We start from the raw sequence: 14,985 nt of genomic DNA on the forward strand, positions 1-14,985 counted from the left end.
TAACTCATACACCTTTACAGGTAAAACCTTTCCCAGGATAGATATCCAGAGTTCTTCTCTAGTTTAGGCTTTGGAAAATTGACTTGCTAGAATGCCAGGTACATTTAAGATCATATAATATGGACTAGTTAATTTTCCATAGGTTGCCACTTCGTTGTACACTGTTTCTATAAGAACATCTGTATGAAAATGTGAAGTTCAATAGGATTAGCCTTGCTTTATTATAATGAAATGAGTACTTTCAGGGTATCTGAGGAATGTCTGTCACACAGATATTTTTTAAAAGGCTATGGTTTGTTTTAAAATATTAAGTTTATTTTGTGGCAGAGATTTGGGGGGGGGGGGCAATTTAGTGTGTTTTTAAATAGAATGCTGAATGTACCTCAGCTAAATTAACTTACCCCTAAAGAGGCAGAGCACTGTTTTTTTAGACACATCTGTAGGAATGATGAAGTCTATTTGTAAACCATTGAAATTTAAATTTCCAAGTTAAGCACAGTCTTCTTTTCCCTCCATAGATAAATTTTTTTTTTTACATTCTTAACTAGTTTCTAAAAAACAGAGCAGCTATGATTTACAGTTGCCTTTTCAAGCTACATCGGCCCTACTGATCGCCTAGTGATGTTGTCAACACATTCTGAAAAGGCTTTTGATCTTTGCAGACCAATACTAGAATTTCCCATTACCAACTTCATCCCCCCCAACCCCCCCCCCCAAATCCACAGAAACAAAGATAACCATGTTGATCACAAGGGGGAAAATCCAAAATCCTTATTAGGAAAATAACTTTATGAATTCTATCTTATACAATGTACCTGAAGTTAGAGCTTTGGTCTCTCAAACTGATCCCCTCCAGGTACTTGATATTTCTACCACTTTTCACTACTATTGTCTTTTATTTAACTTAGCACACTATCTACAATTACTTTCAGCTTTGTTTACAGTTTTTCCTTTCTGTTTTCCAGCTATGAAATGAAAATTCAAAATTAGAGCCAGAGTTTATATTTGCAAACTAGATATCTTTTTAAAATGTCTATTGCTTTTATGGCAATAGGCAAATTCTGTAAGTTACCATTATACTCTATAGAAGATACTGTGCTACCAACCTTTGTCTTATACAAAGCAATAAAGTGGGGCTCGACTAGTCAGAGTTTGCAGGATTGCTATTGCTACTGTCTGGGTGTGAAGAAAAGAGGAGAATATACTGTTTACACTGTAATTAACCCAACTTGCCACAATACATACTTTATAGCAAGGTTAAAATTATTCTAGCATGCAAAGAGTGAATTGTGATGTAATATTCTAAACTCTAAGTTCAGAATTCTTATCTCTTCCAGATGAAACATACCAGCCTTTTATAAGACCAAAGCTGCTTTGAGCATGATTTATTTATTTATCTATCATATTTATATAGCCGCCCATCTCACATAAATTATGACATAATGTTAAAGATAATCCTGGTTTCCAACCTCAAAACTTACATTATAATAACAACTGCTTAGATCTGTTGTTTATCTTTCAAGGATTTGTGTGAAATGTTGCCTTCAGCGTTAGATCTAACATGAGAAAGAATGCAAACATTAGTCTAATTTTGATCTCAGGTGAAGGAAGGGAGACAGGGTAAAATCTTCATCATAAGACTACTGTACAGTAAAGAGATTCCCTCGGTTTCCATCTTCCGAATGTCAAACGTGACCACAAACGCACCACAAGGGGAGCTGGAAAAGTCTGACATTTCACTCAGTGCAAAACTCCTTCTGGCTTATTCACAGCAGAGGGTTTCAGCGTTCCAATCTTTTTCAGGCTGGGAACTGGCGCCTCTAAAAGAGAGGAGGAGGCTGCTGGCATTTCTCCTCTCCCACAAGTTTTTCCACAGAAGGTGGCAATCTGTCTCTTTCATTTGAAATTGCTCTTAACCAACAAAAATGTAAAAGGCACAGGGACGATTTGAGGATACACGTGGAATCTGAGTCAAAAATAGTCCTCTAAAAAAGGCTTCTCGTACAGGAATTGCCCTGCATTTTTCACCATTACTTGCACTGTTCTTAAGCTTTTTGACAGCCATTTAATAAACACAGAGATATTTAGAAAGCTAAACTTTTCACATGACATTTAACTCCAAGTCAGAAAGGCTTCGCCTATGAGGTTTCTTGACCCATGAAGAGAAATAGTAATTGTGGTGATCCATCAGCAAAAATAAAATAAAATACATCCAAAATTCATAGTGCAGTAGCATTTTCATTAGGATCAATCAAATGACAAAAAAAACCCAGCATGCTGAAATTCCTAAGAACACTTCATCAGACAGGGTGCTACACAAAACAGTGAATCAGGAAGAAGTTCTCCAAATTGCTTTTTAATTGTGGAATGTTTTTAATATTGTTTATTTTATGGTTTGTTTTTTATTGTATGCTACCCAGAGTCACTTTTTGTGAGATGGGCAGCTATATAAATATGATGAAATAAAAAAAATAGTAATAAATTAAGCAAAATGTTAGACCCATGAGACTTAGTCTAAATCTGATTGTTTGTAGTAATCCCAACACCCCATTCCTCATCCTTGTCTCCCCATGCTGGTTTGGGCATTAAGGCAAACAATTAAAAATGAAGTTGTTGCTTATCTGGTTTCCCCAAATCCAGGGGTAAGGATATCAGGGGCACTTTGTCCGCTTATCAGCTGCAGGGAGTGGAGAATGCCAAGGATTTGGGGGTGAGTGAGAGTTCCAATCAAAGGGAAATTGACTTGCTTCCAAGTTTCAAGGACCTGCAGTGGCTCAAATCATACCATGTAAGCTTTGTATAGAGTACATCTGCATTATTCCTCATTTCCAAATCTCTGTATTCAAACAAACACCTAAACAGGACATGTGTTAGCACAAGGGCCCAATTCCCTCTTTTGCAGCCCTTGGAATCTTCTCTGCTCATAAAGACTCTTACTCCCAATTATATTCTAAATGAGAACTGGTATAAAATGTTTTACAGATGGTACACAACTCCATCAATAATTTCCAAGATAGACAAATCTTACAGTAAGAAACATTGGAAATGCCATGAAACAGAAGGAACATTTTACACTTGTGGTGGACATGTAAAAAAAACTTTAAAGTATTGGAAAAATGTACATAGCACCATCCAGATAATTTTAAAAATTAAATTTGAAATGAAATCACATTTTTTTAGTAGGTATAATCCCAGAATTAACAAGAAGCACCATAATTTATTAAGATACATGCTCACAGCTATGAGGATAACCTTTGCCCAACATTGGAAGAAAGATGCAACACCGATGATATCTGATTGGGAACTTAAACTTGAAGAATACACAACAATGCCGAAACTAACAGCATATGTCCACAACAGAAGTTTAACCAAATTCAAGCAAGAATGGTTTCCATATACAGAATACATCATGCAGCAAGGCAAATACGAACACTTACAGGATGGTTTTTAAGGGGGTCTAAATGTTTATAAACACTGTAAATTGGTTGGAGTATAAAGAAGGGGGAAGTTAGAAATTAACTATCTACTTTTTCTAAGCAGCTCTTCTTCCTTCCTTCCTTCCTTCCTTCCTTCCTTCCTTCCTTCCTTCCTTCCTTCCTTCCTTCCTTCCTTCCTTCCTTCCTTCCTTTCCCTCCATTTTAAAATTTATAAATACAGGTAGTCCCTGCTTAACGACCACTTGTTTAACAATGATTTGAAGTTATGACAGCCTCAGAAAAAGTGCTTTATGACCTGTACTCACACATATGATAGTCGCAAACCATCGCACCACCACCTGCAGTCACGTGATCACAATTTGTGACCTTCCCAGGGGGCTTCTGACAAGCAAAGTCAATGGGAAAAGCTGGATTCGCTTAATGACTGCATGATTCACTTATCGACCACAGCAAAAATGTCCATTGGGGAAACTGGATTCACTTAACGGCCACACAGTTCGCTTAATGACCATGTGATTTGCTTAACGACCATCATAAAAATGGTGGAAAAATCTGGACTCGCTTAACAACCATCCCACAATGGCCAATTTTCTGGTTCCTATTGCGGTTGTTAACTGAAGACTACTTGTAACAATAAATAATAATATAGTCTATACAATATTGAGCTTGAAGATCAAAACTTTCATATTATAAAATAATTTAATCCATTTTGCAACTCTTTATCAATGTCGTACTCAGCATTAATTGTACAATTTAAGCAGCTTTATGTTCATGACATTTTAGAAATTATATTTATCATTATATATAAACTTTTTTTCCTCATTTTTAAATTAATCTAAATTATCGCAATGTTAACCATTTCTAGTTTCTTTTGTACAAATACCACTGTACTCAGTTATTATCTCTATCCTATAATGTATTATTCACATTTTGTAATGCAATAAAGCGATTAACTTGGGAAAGGAGGAAAAGAGGGAAGCCCAAAGGGCTTGGTTCTTCCCTCATTCACTTGTTTCAGGTCTGTCCCTCCCGCACCTGAGCTGAAGGGCGATCAACCAAAGCTTGAGCCATCAAAAGGTCTACCAGCATGGTGTCTGCTGTCCCCTCCGTCAGTCCCGATCCTGCCTCTTTTGTCACTGCAGTCAGCTGATTTCCCTTCGAAGTGATGGGTAGATTTTAGGACAGCTTGATGCTGCCCTTGGATGGTGTCTGAATTAAGGGGATGACTCAATCCTTTCTCACTCATGGCTGGGGAGGAGAAGATGGCAATATTAGAGAGATGGCAGAAAAAAGATACTGCCAGGGCACGTTTGTGCTGTGTCTACTTGGAAGTGCAAAAAGAGCATCAGATAGTTGGATGATGTACAGAGAAAATATAATATTCTCAATTCCATTTGTAACTTACAGTACAGTAGAAGAGGGGAACAATAAAGAACCCAAAGTCAAAGGGATAAAATTGATTGTACAAGTGGCAAACCAGACTTCACGGTTTCAGTAGTTCTGTTATGTTGAACTGAAACCAGCACAAAACATAGAATATGATGAAACATATTTTCAAACTGAAGACTCAGAAATGTGCTTCCTTCTCATGCCACCAGACATTGTTGTAAATCTGCCTGCAAAGTACAAAAGAAAACTGGATACATCACTTTGGATACACGTTTTTCTTTTAGGATTTTGTTTGAGATTTCTGGAGGAAAAACCTCCAGAAATCTCAGACAAAAACCTAAAAGAAAAAAGTGTATCCAAAGTGATGTCATTAGTATCTCCCTTGTGTATCCTGGCCCAAATAAGACAAAACCCCAGTATTAATGTTATACTGTAAAATGCCCTGTGCAATGCTGGAGCAATATAGTTGCTTGTGTGTGAGGGTTCTTGATTGCTTTAAATTCTCGGAGTGGTCTGTGTAAGAGACAAGATTCAAATTTATAAAATGAATAGAGAATCCGGGTGGAAATATTAGCTACTCCAAACCAATGGTGATAACAATGCAGTTCCATATGAACAAAACAACTACTGTCAACTAAAAGGCCACAACTCTTGTTAAGCAGCTTGTTTTTCTTAACCAAAGACAGAAGTTGCTAAATATAGCTCGCAGCCACCACAACACGCAGAATGTGAGACTCAGATGTTGTTAACCACATTTTAGGACTGCATTTTCTGAGATATAAAATTTTTGAAATAGGTATTGTTTAACAAAACCATTACTTTTACTCTCAAGATTCTGCTCCACACTGTTTATAACTTACAGGGAATCCGGGAAATAGGATAGTTGAAACTGCAACAAAATGTTGCAGTGTGGAGTAATTCAGTTCAGGTTTCTTGCCAGATCGTTGTAAGAGAAATGTCTTAATAGAGTTCTTTAACAATGGGGATCAAACATACCCTTTCATTGAAGCACAAATTGTTTATTACGGTACCAAGGCAGCAGAGGCTAACCTAAAGAGAGGCGGAGCTGCAACCCTCTTATAGAGACATATGCTAATTACAATATACATATGATCAGTACAGCAGACTAATTTACTGAATTTAGCACCACAGTTTGATTGGATATGCACATTGATGCGGTAATGAGGATGACACTAAAGACAGTAGCTCATTAAGTTAGACAAAGGCTGTGTTCTCTGAATAAAGTCACGATTGATGTGTTACTTTCTTCTAGGTATTATTTCCCAGTGACCTTGCTTCCCAGTGTTGTTCTGTCTCTTAGTGTCCTAATCAACATTCTTTAAGTCTAAATGTTCTATAGCTGAGCTGACAATTTATTTTTCCCTTGGTACATAGATTTGGGGAGGTGATAATTTACTTGCCTTAACTAACACTATTTCTTTCTACTTTATTATCATATCCTCTTCTGCTCCCACAACATTCGGATAGATATTCTCTGCTCTGCTCTGCTCTTGCTAGGTTGTTTAGGGAGTTCCCTTCCTTTAGTTATTTTCTGTCTAAATTTATTCCGTAATTCTACAAATTGAATGAATGCCCGTACGATAATACTGTACTGTAGTCTCTGTTGCACTTGATTTTGCCATTTTGATTGCATAAGAATTCCTCCTTCTATAATTATGTTTACCATCATCATATACAGCTATTGACTCTTAATCTGATAACACAAATAAAGGAAACTTTTATTGGATTTAATAATAATGGTAATTACTGCTGCCCCCACCTGTCTTCCAGGAGGATCCTTTATTTGTCATCTTTCTCTTAACCCTGGTATATGAAATAAAAGTTCCACAATCTGTGCTACTTTCTGGCAATTTAAAGGGGAGAAAATAAGAAAAGGAAAAATATGCTGTAGCCACCTCCTGGCCATGTAATATTGAAATGAACGGATAGGGAAATCAGCTCATTTCCCCACTTCCCTTTTGGAAGACAGACCAATCTCATAAAAGATAAATAAAATCAAGCATTATTTAAAAATCAGAAAGGGGGAAGAGAAAATATTAAAAATCCAGTTTTGCTTTTAAGCGGTCACAGGCAAACATTAAATTGCAAAGGAGATAAAAATAAAAAATTGTTCAAATCTCAGATGGCAGCTTAAATGGATCTGCCATAGGAAAATACTAAGGAAAATATAAAATTCTAGTAGACCACAATATGATGCTGGTCTATTCCTATTCAGAGGTACTCTATTGTAAAGAAGTTCCAAGTTCCAAAAATGCAAAATTGAGTTTGTAAGAGACAATAAGCACCAGAGTCAATACGGTAGAATAAAAAACACACACAATTAATATAAAAATAATCTTACACACTATCTCCAGGTAAACTTGTTACTTGTTTCCTAGGATAACCTGATGCCTGAAGTTAAAATTCTCTTCTTGCGTCTGTGGATTTTTTTTCCCTGCTTATTGTAAATTACAACTTTTTTTCAGATATTCAGAAACACTGTTCCTTAGCCCCAGTACTCAGTTTCTTGTTTCTCTTTTCTCCCAAAGTTCTGCTTTTAATTTTCAAAAAAACCAAAACCATTTCCATCTAACATTTTTGCAACATACTATAATAAATCATTCCTCAAAACATCCTGCTTAAGGTAGAAGTATGTGTATTCCCTAGTTTGAGAAGCAGCTGTCACTTTCTTCACCAGACAGATCTCCTCCAAATCCCTTTCATGGGTACCCACCATTGATTACCACTTTGGCTGTCTGGTGCAGTCACACCAAACAGTGGCAGACTTATTTATCTACTTATATTTCAAATTTGTCACTGCCCATCTCACTGCAGAGCAGCTTCTCACATTAATCTTTGCAGGGCAAAGGACACACCTGAATAGCATGGCAACCTTAACCTTAGTAGCGTCAGCACTTTGAAGTTCAGCAGGGCACAGGGAGCCCTACAGAAGTGGCAGCTAAACCCAAGCAGGGGATGGATAACTGCAGAACTGTCGTCTCGTGCACTGCAGCATCAGCAGTAACATTTCAGATGGGTCAGGATTTGGATTAGCAGTGGGGACAGCCAATTTTATGCCTGTGCAGTTTTCTATTGGCTCAAGGACCGGTGGATAGCACTTGAAATGAGGAGGAACACTTAGCCCTCCATGGTGATTAAGCCTCTCTTATCACAAAGTAAACTTCACTTTGCATTCAGAGATCTTTAGCTTTCTCACTTTCCATTCCTTCTCTTCAAGCCAATTTTCACCTGAGTCTGTTTTTCTTCCTTTGGCCATATCTCACTCATTTGGCGTGGGCAAGATTATTAGCCCATCTATCCCAAAATTTGTTGGGGAGCAGTTGAACTCAAGCAAATGTTTTACATTGCCTAATTCCTGGGCAGGGATGAATATTGCCCCACATACAGTCTCTGCTCAGTAGGCACATGACAGTACAGTAATGCACTAAAACATGAGCATAAGCCACACATCATGGCATAGTGTTTTAAATGCCACAGAAGTAGGATGTTTTAAAGTCCTAGGTTTCAAAGTACATCACATACCATAGTGTAGTCTCTGCAGCAGCCATTCACTTAACCGGCTGTCGTTTTCTCATCTGCTCATAGAGGAACAGAAGTGCATCTTAGGGCAAGCCAAGCCCTTCCTCTTTGTGATCACTCCCATAACTACAAATTCAGGGCCAATGATGCCTACCTTGTTTCTTCTTCCCTCATCTTCCATTTCTTCATTACCCCCTACTACCTGCCCAATTTGGTGTAGTGGTTAAGGCACCAGACTAGAAACCAGGGGACTGTGAGAGTTCTAGTTCCACCTTAGGCATGAAGCCGGCTGGGTGACTTTGGGGCAGTCACGCTCTCTCAGCCCTAGGAAGAAGGAGGTCAGGGCAAACCACTTCTGAAAAACCTTGCCAAGAAAACTGCAGGGACTAGTCCAGGCAGTCGCCAGGAGTCAAAAACTGACTTGAAGGTACACATCCAGACCTTCCCAGCATTCCTCTCCTTTCAGTATTACTCAGATGGCTCTGTAAGACTGAAGCACATTTTACTATTAGGAGGAAGAACGGCCGTCAGCTAATAGAATGATCATAAGATCCCATTAAGGAATATTGAGATAAAATAGTGTCCAGAGGACACGTTGAACAGTGTGTTGAGTATCTTGTAAGTGAGCCAGATGTCACAATGATGGGATAAATGCTCATATAGGTTGACCCAGGGTTCTTTTAACTCAAGAGTGGCAGGGATTTTGTCCTGGAATGTCTTGATACAGATGTGCCCTCCATCACTAAAGTACAATTGACAGCCTTATATTTTTACTTGGTAGCCTGACTAATCTTCTTTCTCCCTTTTTTCTGCCCTGCATTCATTAGTTTTAAAACAGAATCCTGCAGGCAGGAACTTTGTCTGCTTTTATATTTGTACAATTCCTAATGGGATGCGTTCTGCTTTATTTTAGCGTTTATTATTTGTATCATAAATTAGACAAAACCATCAGGATAGAATTGTAAGTGCAAATCATATGAGTGAAATTATATATTTTAGTGCCATTTGAATGTCATAGCATGTGGAAATCTAGCATCAGTTTTTCTGTTTACAAGTTTCAGTCTTGTAGTGCATAATTATATAGTAGCCATTGTCTGCTATATTTATCTCATACAAACAGAGGCAAAGTCTGATGCAGCTATGTCAGATTTGTACAAAACAAATCATAGGAGCATCTATGGATAAAACTAATTTAAGAACAAAATAGTAGTACATGTGTTAGTAGATTGAAATGGTATCTATGGTGACCACATATAGATAAAGAAGGAACCATTTTGGCTGAATTAAGCTGATTCAGGGTTCCCAAACTCTTAACGTAATATTTTAGCTTTAAAAAAACAGGGTGAGGGGTCAAAGCTGAAACAATGAATTCTTCTCAGTTCTGTTAATTTTGAAAACAAAAATAGTGTAGTCTCACCTATAAACAAATTCCCTTAATAATCCTTTCTGGACTTCACTGGTACCTTTTTGGTTAAACAAAGAAAAAAAATGATTATCCGTTCGCACTTTCTGAAACTGACAGGAATAACTAATGGAGAGTGACGGATTACACAAAAATTCATTCTTTTTTATTGTTCCCCCTTGCTAGACATTATCTTAGCAGCTAGGACATTACTATCCTTTTTTAAACCTTCTGTTACACTTAAAATATATTTTATTCACATGTTAAGTTTTATATACATCGCAAAATGTATGGTTTGCATAAATTCTCTAAACACTGACATGTAATTTCAGAAACTTGGGCCCACACACACTGTACAAACCTCTTCAGATCCTTTAGGAGTTAATAGCCAAAATGCATACATACTGTAATTATTAAGCAACTGCTGTACTGTGGTAAAGAAGACCTCATACATCAGATCTTTCTCATCCCCTCATTAACATTGCAGTCTCCTGCCATGTACCCAAAATCTGTTCTATGGCGCAGGACCCCTTAGGGCAGATTTAGTGAGATGAGGAATATGCATTGCTGGCAAATGACGATCCATCAAAAACAGTACAATTGGATGCTATCTTTGTGGTATACTGCATTGTGAGTGGACAGCCTGCATCTCTCCAGATATTCCCATCAACTCCAGTCAAAATTACCAATAATCAAGGAACTTCATTGTTATAATCTAATAACATTTTTTGATTCCCCACTCCTGCTGTATAGCATCTTTTTTTCAGAAATTTAGAAAGGTGAGAGAGTATAGTCACTTCCATATATAGTAAAAATCTCAATTTAGCAGTCTGGAGGAAGGGATAGAGTATCTGTAAAACCCAAGTGATCCATGATATCCAAATACATATAATTGACATAGTTGATGTCATTTGCATCATTTGCACAGTAATGTAATTTACATTTATATAAATTATCAGAACAGACTTTAGAAACAATACACTTGTCCATCATTTGGGGGGTGAAGTTGGAAAATAAATTTGGTCCTGTGTCTCTGACGTCTCTTAAATCATGTTATTTAATTTTTAAATTAAACCAATTTTAGTGTGTATATGACTGTTTGTGTGCATGTTGTATCCCATGGATACATCAACATTGTCTTTGATATCTAACTCTCCCATCTTTGGATTTCTAAATGTCCCAAGGCTTTTGTCCCTTCTTTTTCCTAAGAAAAGCAAGAAAGTGTATTTTGATCAGCAGCACAAAGCAAGGTGTCCTCAGGGGGGATCAAAAAAGTCAAGATAGTAGCCACAACGGCATGATCAAAGCCCCACCCCCTTTTTTACATGCATCACTAAAGGAAGAAGGGCTTTGATTGTGTAGTTGGAGGTCTCATCTTAACTTTCTTGACCTTCCTCCCACCCAAATAGATGTCCCTGACACTAAAAGCTCTCCATCTGGATGCACTTCAAGTAAAACCTGTAAGTTTGGGCAATTCCCAGTTGTAGACAAGAATACAAAACTATTGTAGGAAATTGTTTGGGAGAAAGCAGGTTCTCTTTCTGCTCCAATCCTTGCTAGGGCTTCAATTCACCACAAATGGCCGGGAACAAATAGCATTGCTCTGAAGCCTTTAACAACAGCAATCAATAAGGGAAGCTTTTCACATTATATAAATGATTATTTTTTTTAATAGTTAGATATTAGCCTTCTGTTAAAGGCACTGGGTTGGCAGCTCTCCTGTCCATCCCACCCTGAGATGCCAGTCCCCCACCACCACCATAAATGGGTTCAGGTATTTTGACACCTACACAGAACGCAGAAAATCAGTAGCCTTTCCTAATATGAAATAGGAACAGCTTGCTCTTTTGAGTATTAGTTTTATATCCATGTTCTAATTTAAAGCATTGAAACTGTGCCAGAAAAATATAGTTGGCTTTCCAAGGAAATTAGGCAATCTCAGTTTTCAGGTTTCCCAAGTGTTATTCTGTGTATCTTAAATAAACAGCAGCCCAATATTCAACAGATTTAATTATTAGTTAGGGAGGCAAAAATAAGCCTCAGATGCATGATCTGAAGCTTTATTGTTTGCCTTGGTCCTAGCCTCTCATAAATCTTTTGTGGCAATGTTCCATTTTCTGAGATTCCAGAAATAAAGTACAGTTTTACACTGAACATGGCATGACATTATTCTGAGTAAGCATGCTTAGGATGGTACTCAACCTCTCCATTTCCCCTAGCATTTCCCTGGTAAATGGAAAGACAACAAGGTGGTAGGGCTGGGATTCTTCATCATGAGCTCTTGTTGGGGGGGGGGGGTTCAGAGGTAGATGTGGTTGATCAGGCATGTGAGTTGATTAGATGTGTTAGTCACTAGATGAATTAATACCCCACCCCCTGCTTATACAAGCAAGATTTTAACCCAAGTATGATCATTTTTTCCCACTCTTTTTTTTTTTAATTTCCCCAATGCTTTACACTTTCCAATAGAGGAACTAATTAATACCTGCAAAGGAGGCGTAGCTGGGGGAATCTTCCTCCCTCCCTCCTTCCCTCTCTTCCTAAAAGGTAGGCCTGTTAGGCTTTGCAAAGCCTCTCTTTCCTCAGATTTTCCTTCCTTACATCATATGCTGTTTAATCTCTACAACAATAATAGTTTGTAGCTGTCTGATATTATAATCACCGTGGGAGTAATGACTTGTGATGTGCTATCTTTGGCATATTGACATTCTTAGTTATAAATATAATGCTGTGAGTTTGTTCCACTTAATGGCAACATTTCTTTCAAAATAAAAATAACTTTTAAATAAGGAGTTGATGTCCCCAGAGCAGCTGGTGTTGTTTGCACCGGATCTAGAATCATCATTGGTACCCACTTCCAGTTTAGATATGGGAAATTATTCTGACTCATCAGGATAATTTGCATGTTTCTAGAGTATTCTGGGAAGTGAGCAGAGGATCACCATGAGCAGCAGAGATATTGGAGTTTGTCTTATCAGCTCATGCTTTCCCCTGTCTTTCTTTTTTTCAGGAGAATCTAGACAAGAGAGTGTATAAAAAAAGAAGCTGTTTGAAGCTGTACAATCTTCAGGAGACATATAGACATAGACAAGGAGGCAAGTACTGTATCATGATGACCCTCAAGGTATGTGCCATGATTCTGTTCCTGCCAGAAGAGGATTCCAGCTATGCTTGCACCAAGTCCAAGCTCATTACACTGCTGGAGGAGAAAGTGGAGGGTCTGGAGGCATGTCTGGTGACACTGAGACTCATCTGGAATCATGAGGAGTTTCTGGACAAGGCAGGAGGATGTCTGCAAAATGAACACAGGAAGAAAGGGACTACTACAAAGAAAACACGAATCTCAGAGGAGGAGGGTTGACTGTATGTAGCTCAGAGGACCAAGAGACTATTGCTGAAACTGCACAATCAATTTCAGGTCCTCTCCCCAGGGGGTGACTCACCAATGTGTGGGGAAGGGTTATTGCCCAGCACTCCAGGGATGGGAAGGAGAGAAGCTGAGGCTCTCTCAGAGGTGAGGAATCCAACAGCTGCCCCAAGAAGGAAGAAGCATGTGGTGGAGATGAGCAACTTGGTACTGAGAGGAACAGCTATCTGCAGATCAGACATAATTTCAAGGGAAGAGTATTGTCTGCCAAGTGCAAAGATCCAGAATATTTTTTGTTGGATGCCGTCCAGAGGAGTCACTTCTTGTGAGATGGGCGGCCATATAAATTTGGTAGATGATAGATAGATAGATAGATAGATAGATAGATAGATAGATAGATAGATAGATAGATAGATAATAAATAATTGAAGAGGATAATAAATAGATAATAAATAATTGAAGAGGCTGACCTGACTAATCAAACCTACTGACTGTTATCCCTTTCTTGTTTCATGTTGGAATAAATGATACTGTCAAAAAGAACCTGGAAAGAAACTGAAGGAGAGCAAAAACTAGACAGGAAGGCCAAAGAGTTTGGAGCACTTTTGTCCATAATTCCAACTGAATATCACAGTCCAAGGGAGAAACAGAGGATTCTGAAAGTGAACCGCTGGTTGAAGGGATTGTTGAGAAAACTTTCGATTCCTGGACCATGATCTACATTATATATAGGAAGGGCTTCTGATCAGAGATGGGCTGAATCTTACAAAGACTGGGAAGAATGTTTGGAAGACACCTTGCTCAGGACATCTGGTGGGTTTTAAACTAAATCTGGAGAGGGAGTGAGACCAGTACCCAGAAACACACTCACAGCATAAGCCCAAAGCAGTAAACCTTACAATAAGGAAGGAAGTGATAAGGAAGTGGGGGTTCAGGAATACACCAGAAGATGCAACGGGCATATCTAAGAAAGGCAGTGCTAAGGAGCTCAGATGCCTGCGCACCAGTGCTCAGAGTATGGGGAACAAACAGGGAGAACTCGAAGAAACAGACCCAACAAAATGAACTATATGATAAGCTGAGTACTGGCAGATCCAAAAGCACCCTTTGTTATGTAAAATGCATCTGCTGTTTATTTCATATTACAGCTTTGCACACTAAAAAATTAACAACCATAGATAGTGAAAACTTAGAGCAACCATTTTCATGAGCAGAAGAACAGGAATAGCCACAGCACTACATGAACTCTTGCACAGGCTCCTCTACAAGTAGCTTGCCTTTCTTTTCCTTGAGGTTCTCTAGAGCTGATTCTATGCATGGGGCAATAAGAGCAAAAGCCACTTGTGGGATGGGTACCAACAGAGGGGTAAGTAGTGGAAATTTCTGATTTTTCTAGATAGGAATGGAAAGCCCAATACACCCAAGTCTCTGATCCTTGGCTCAAAAGACTAATTATGAAACAATGCCAAGGTTTTGCAAATGTTATGTATACTGTAGCACAAAATAAAGGACATTCCCATCCTTTGAAACAGACTGGTGGCACATTTGCCAAAAGGGAGCTGTTAATGGGTAAGGTGAAAGGTGTAGCTCAGTATGATTGATAGTCAATTGGAAGAGTTCTAACCTCCCAGTAGGAAGTAAAATTAGTGATTAGAAAGAATAAATATTTATTTATTACATGTGTATCCTGCCATAATTATATAAGACTCCTAGTTAGTAACAATAGTAACACAAAAAAGGAATAAAACAAGACATAAATAACATCAGCTACAATAAAAGATTTGTTGGACTTGTGTTAATCACTTGCCTGTCTATCCATGTAAATTCTGAGTACTGATTTTGTTGCGTTT

The sequence above is a fragment of the Python bivittatus genome, unplaced genomic scaffold, assembly GCF_059951505.1.
Source record: "Python bivittatus isolate LINGU-HERP-01145 unplaced genomic scaffold, Pbiv_v1 ctg000580_np1212, whole genome shotgun sequence".
In the NCBI taxonomy this organism is placed as follows: Eukaryota; Metazoa; Chordata; class Lepidosauria; order Squamata; family Pythonidae; genus Python; species Python bivittatus.